Below are 6845 nucleotides of genomic sequence, written 5' to 3'. Positions count from 1 at the left end.
GGGTGCCAGCAACAGTGGGGTGGTCTGCCCAAGAAGGTTAGACACCCACTAGGAAAACAGCCCTGAATTAAACATCAAAGTAGCTAATGAGAGCGTGTATCTATTTACAGGCTCATGGAGCCACTCACCGAAGTAGCAAGACACCAGGTGAGCCCTACTCAAAGCAAACCGGATAGGCCCAGCAGGGGGCACCCTTGCCACACCTGTATACGTGTTGTACCAGAACTTCCCTCAGGGTAGCCACCCTGTGTACCCTCGCCCCACCCAGAAACATGCCTCTTGGGCTAGTGAAGTTGCCAACAGATTCCCCAGCCATCCCCTTTGAGCCCTGTGCACTTGATGGTCATGGAAAGAGTTTCCTGCACCCTCTTTCTAGTGCATTCATGTAAGTGCAGGCATGATGTAGCCCTACATATGAATGAATGAATCACCTCACACAACACTGAAATCCAGCTACCTCTGGGGTGGAAGGAAGCAGCTGCAGAAATACTGCATAACAGTTTGAGACAGGAAGTGAAAACACAAATAGAAACGCACACCCAGATGCTGGTGCACATGCACGTACTAGATAAATGTCCTCTTATGAAAACTACAATGAAAGCTTTTTTCCAATTTCTCATCAATTCTTCTTGAACTTGAACTTCAGATTCTTAGTCTCAGGCCCACAGGTGAAGTCTGAGCAATGAGTTATCAGATATATTTTTTTGCAGTGTGTACATCCAGCAAAAAGTTAATTATGTGATATGGGTTCATTAGAATGCCATGTGCCTGTACTAAACACTGCCACTGTTGCAACTAATGTTCCAGCATGCACCTGTGTCCAATTAGCTTGGAGTGCGAGCTTGGGGGAAGAGCGGCTTGAGGGCTGCTGTTAAAAATTTTGCTGGCTTCTCAAATGATTTCATTGCTGTTTTGATGCCTGGCTCACTGGAATCTCTTTATTGCACTGGGTAAACGGGAGACCCCACAAAGTGGCTGCTTCATGAGTTTGCAGTACACTAACGCATAGGGCGAGACAGCAAGCAGAACGCATAGCTTTGCTATCTTGGAAAAAAGGGCTTCCATCCAGATCCACAGGGGAACTTCAGCTCCTAACTTCCACTGAAATCCCTAGAAGTCAGCACCAAAACACCTGGGAGGATCTAGGCCTTAGTCATTTTAAATAGACCCCGTCAACTTGGAAAATCACATTGGCCCGATCATTTTGTACCTATTATAGCTACAAGTAACACCCAAGATCACTCTAAAAGAAAGAAGTTGAGTGTATCTATCTGCCTATCTATCCAAGTACTTATCTGGCCCTCATCACCACACCATCTGAGGGCCTCACAATCATTAACAGATTGTATCCTGGGTATACACACACACACACACGAGGTAGGGAAATATTATCCCCTTTTTACAGCTTGGGGTCCAAGGCCTGCGATAGATCAAGTGAGGTACCTAAGGTTCCCCAGCAGGACAGTAGCAATAAACCCATGTCTCTTGAATCCACATCCAGTGTCCTACCCAGTGGCCAACCTTTCCACCCCAGGGAGCCCTCCAATTGACTTCAATGGGCTTTAGATCGGGCCCTGAGTTTCTTTCATCTGTGTAGAGTCAATTTCACGGTTTCTCATGTACAGTTAGTTACCTGTACATTGCAAAAGCCCTTAGAAACATCAAGAAGAGTACAGGAAAAAACCTTAAAACTTTTTTAAAGGATTTTTTGACACAGTACATTGGGAGATAAAGTTTAAAAGGGATCTCTGTGACAAACGGGACTTCCTTTCCATTTGTCACTTTAAAAATAGATCAGGGTGACATCGTCCCTTTAAACTTTTGAATTGTTGCAAAAGCGGGTGAGGCATTGACCATGCCTATTAGCCTATGATAGCAGATTCTGCTGCAAAAAAAAAAAAAAAAGTGATTTATACACGGATGCAGAACTACTGTGCAATTCGTAAGGATAAGTGTTATTTTTTCTTATTGTTTTAACTGTAGACTTCAGCTTACTCACAGATCTTACACCAGTATACAGCAGTGCTGTTAAACAGGTGAGGAAAATAGGGTTTTTCCTTATTGATTTAGGGATGGTTTCATTTATAAGCAAAAGGGCATCTGTCAGTACAGACTGACCAAAGGTCCAGCAGTTAAGCATGCGAATAGTCCAACTGATTTCAAGCAAGCATATGCTTAGATGCTTTACAGAATCAGGGCCTCAAGTCTCAACCTCATGGTACATTGACTGTTTACATTTCAGTGTAACAGATATGAGTGATCACATGAATGCAAAGGAGTTATACTCATTATTAAATAGGAAAAGGTGTCTATTTCTAGCTATTTCTATTCCAATAATATTAATAATACATTTATAAAAACAAAACAACATTAACCTTCACTCTTCTAAGCTTTCCACAAAGCCCCATCTACACTGTTTTGTTTAAATCCTACAGCAGACTATCCTAATTTGGGTCTGGTACAACAGGTAGCTCTTTGTAGAATAGTAATAATCTATCAGGAAAAAGAAATCACGGCAGGCAGTGAAGCTGCAGAACTATTTCTGCCTGGAAAGAACAGCAGTGAAGCTCGGGAAAAGTTTCTACATTTGTTCAGATAAAGTGGGTGTGAGAATTTCATTAGGATCTGCAACCCCCCAGCACCCACAGAAGTCCCAAATGCATCAGCGTGAGGGCCTGGGGTATTAAGAGGTACATCCAGTAGCATTTGAAGTATCAGACGCTTATGAGAGTAAAACTGAACTAAGGTTTGAAATTTCATAGAATCATAGAATATCAGGGTTGGAAGGGACCCCAGAAGGTCATCTAGTCCAACCCCCTGCTCAAAGCAGGACCAATTCCCAGTAAAATCATCCCAGCCAGGGCTTTGTCAAGCCTGACCTTAAAAACCTCTAAGGAAGGAGATTCTACCACCTCCCTAGGTAACGCATTCCAGTGTTTCACCACCCTCTTAGTGAAAAAGTTTTTCCTAGTATCCAATCTAAACCTCCCCCACTGCAACTTGAGACCATTACTCCTCGTTCTGTCATCTGCTACCATTGAGAACAGTCTAGAGCCATCCTCTTTGGAACCCCCTTTCAGGTAGTTGAAAGCAGCTATCAAATCCCCCCTCATTCTTCTCTTCTGCAGGCTAAACAATCCCAGCTCCCTCAGCCTCTCCTCATAACTCAATTTAATTTACTTTGCACCAGGTCAGAAAAATATGGCAGCATGATCTAACAGTCAGGGCAGAAGACTGGGAGTCAGAGGTCAGGATTCTATTTCCCACGCTGCATTGACTCGCAGCCTGGCCTTGGCCAAACCACTTAAAGTCACTCCGGGCCTCAGCTGCTCCCTCTCTAAAATGGGGATGATGCTACCCACCTCTGCAAAAGGCTTAGAGGAGAGGCATTATATAAGGGGATCCCTTATGCCCACTGGGTCTAACGCTAGGTGTGAAATATCAATATTTTGCTGCTGAGTTACTTCCTGAGCCAAAAAGAAAAGGAGGACTTGTGGCACCTTAGAGACTAACTAATTTATTTGAGCATAAGCTTTCGTGAGCTACAGCTCACTTCATCGAATGCAACTGAGCCAGTATCACCAACTCTCATGATTTTTATCACAAATCTGGATATCTTGGGTGTTACTTAAAGTGCCAGATCCTAGAATCATGAGATTAGAGGGGAGAATCTCCGCTTTCATTTAATTTAAAAAAAAAACGTTTCTAATCCTTGTGTTTGCAGAGAATATCTCGATTGCAAAACATGACTGCAGTCCACGCTAATGGCTATGCCACCAGACAGCAGATAAAAACAACCCCACATTTCGTATTGGTGGTTTTGAGATCTTGTGATGTTTTTAAACTAATCTTATAATTGTGGGGAGCTTTGCTTATGATTTCTGAACATCCCTTGGGGTTAGCCATGCTGGTTTAGCTTGTAAAATGAAACTAGCTTGGTCAATTTCACTTCCTGGTTCCCTCAGCCTAATATGATTTCTACTAAATGCATCTGATGAAGTGAGCTGTAGCTCACGAAAGCTTATGCTCAAATAAATTTGTTAGTCTCTAAGGTGCCACAAGTACTCCTTTTCTTTTTGCGAATACAGACTAACTCGGCTGCTACTCTGAAACCTGTCACGATTTCTATTGTGTTTGGAATGACAATGAGAACAAGGCGGAGGACAGACGTCCCATTTTGTGAACGATTTTGAAATCTGGCTTCCTTCCAAACCGGAATGAAAACTGAAAATTTAAAAACTCTCTGTGAAAGAAAACTGCTTCCGGTTGATCAAAGCATTTCATTGCAATTTTGACTTTTTTTTACACTTTGTGTTATATGAGAAAATACAAACTAAACCCAATGAAAAGTCATTTCGAAAGGAAAAATCAAAACTTTTGGTTCCAAAAATGTCAAAATGAGCCATTTTGCCACTTTCAGAACATTTTTCCAATTTTCTTCACAACGAAAAATCAGAAAAATCAACCTGATTTCAGAGTGTTTCAGCTTTGATGGAACCACATAAATCTGATGGAATATGGTTCCCCCGAAATTTCTACAACCAACTCAAGAAACAACACAGCGCTGCTGTGCTCGGGGTAATGGTGAATGTGGTGGTGCCAATTCTTGTGATTTTACTGGGAGTTGCACAGTTTAGGTTGCTGTTTTTTTCTGACAGCCCCCAGCTACTGGAATCTGGTTATTAGCTGAGAATCTCAGCTTTCATTTTTTTTAAAAATAAGAAGTTCCTGGTTGCAAAGAAAAACTCAAAAGTGTGGCCCCCCTAAAGTCTCTAATGTTAGAAGGCAAATAAAATTAACCTTAAATATATGACAGTACTTTTACATGATCATGACTTTTAGCACGGGATCCATGATTTGTGAACATTTGGGGTTGGCCATACTAGGAAGGGGAAAGGGGGGGTGGGATTAGATGCAAAATAGTTTTCATTGACATTTTTAAAGAAAGATCATGAAAACCCATTTCTCGCCAGAATATGTTTTCCAAAAATATATAGATGTATTTAACTTCTTTAAAGCAAAGACCTAAATTTGAGCCTTAAACTCCTTTCTACTATCTTTTTAATAGTGGCCTGGAGGAAGTATTGCTAATAAATTAATAAGAATTGTGACCAGTGATATTTTTAGTATTTATTCATGTTCTCAGGAAAACACTTAGGCAAGAACTTAATTTTAACCTACTTGCTTAAGTCTGCTTGATTTCAGTGGGACTAAAGCATGGGCTTAAAGTTAAAACCCTGTTTAAGTGCTTTGCTGAATCACTTTTGGAAAGGACAGACGGTCAGCCTGCAAAATTTACCAATGCCACAAAATTGTTTGATTTAGTCATTAATCCTAATGCACCAGGGCAACAAAGCAGCAGATGAGAATCATCTTGGATGGGGTAAGGCAAGGTACATTTTGGCAAAAAGAATCTAAGCTATTTCTATACAGATTGGCTCTGAACCTGTGCAGTCCTCAGAGGAAGAATGATGTAGGAGTCTCCTTGGTTAACAAAATGAACATGCCACCAAAATGTCCAAACCACAGTTTAAAATGAAAATCAACGGATTGTTTGGATGCATTTAGCATAGAAACCGGAAACAATACAGGAAATATTAACGGCCTGATCACTTGATCCAACACTGGGCAAAACTCCCACTGATATTCTTCTTCTTCCCCTTTCACAGAGGAGGAAACTGGGGCAGAGCAGGGATGCTGTGACTTACTAACGGTCACAGTGAGTGAGAGCCATGAAGAGAACTCAGGAGTCCTACACCAAAAAGACCTGGGACAAAAGTCTCTGATCTGTAGGTGCCATTATGTCTCTCACTTACTACTTTGTCAGATCACACCCTGTGCTGTTCACTCATCTAAATTTCAGCTTTGTAGTTTGCATCATTTTCAGGTTGCATGTACATAAAGCCTCAACTCATCCACATTAGGTTACCATCCCGTCAGGTTATACACTGGAGAGGGGGCTAGGAGAGCAGGCAGGCCATGCAGGGGAGGTGCCTTCACTTGCTATAAAGTACAATTCCATGGAGGTTTGTGAAGAACAATTCCCATCCTCACCTAGACCCTTGAAATTAGGATCATATGTGCTGATCTGTTGTCATTTTAATGCCTTCATTCAAATAGTGAAAGCCTGCTCCAATCTCTAGCTCCAAAACCCTCCAGAAATGGTAACTATATTTTGCAAAATATTTTGCATTTTTTCTGTTGATGTGTGTGTAAAAAAAATAAACCAAATTTTTGGGAGGTTTGGAGGTTTTCTCTCTTTATCCCCCATCTCCCGCCCCCTCCCCCCTTTGCTGGCAAGGTAGAAGAGCCACAAAAAGTCATTCAAAAGCGCGGGGTGGGGGGGAGGAGGAATGCCTTTCCATGCAAGACTGAAGGAGCTTATCAAAAAGATCAAGAGGTGATTTGATGACAGTGTTTATGTACCTTCACAGGGAGAAAATACCAGATATTCTTTAACCTAGTAGAGAGGGGCATAACAAGAACGGCTGGAAGCTGAAGCCAGACAAATTCAAGTCAGAAATGAGGCACACGTTTTCAGCGGTGAGGGTGATTAACCACTGAAACAAATTACCAAGGAAAGTGGTAAATGCTCTCTCTCTCTCTCTCTTGCTGTCTTCAGACCCAGACTGGAGCCTTTCCAGGAGAGACGCTTTAGTCAAACACAAATTAAAGGGCTCATCACAAAGGTAAGTGGGTAAAATTCTCTGCTCTGTGATATACAGGAGCTCAGACTAGAGGATCTAATGTGCCCTTAAAATGTATGAAGGGAAAAACCAGAGACCCCTGGAAAGAAAAAAAATTGGGTTCCCCCCCAGACAAAACAATAGAAAAGCTAGGGAACA

Source organism: Lepidochelys kempii, chromosome 7 (assembly GCF_965140285.1).
Source record: "Lepidochelys kempii isolate rLepKem1 chromosome 7, rLepKem1.hap1, whole genome shotgun sequence".
In the NCBI taxonomy this organism is placed as follows: Eukaryota; Metazoa; Chordata; order Testudines; family Cheloniidae; genus Lepidochelys; species Lepidochelys kempii.
Note: the sequence above shows the minus strand (reverse complement) of the source record.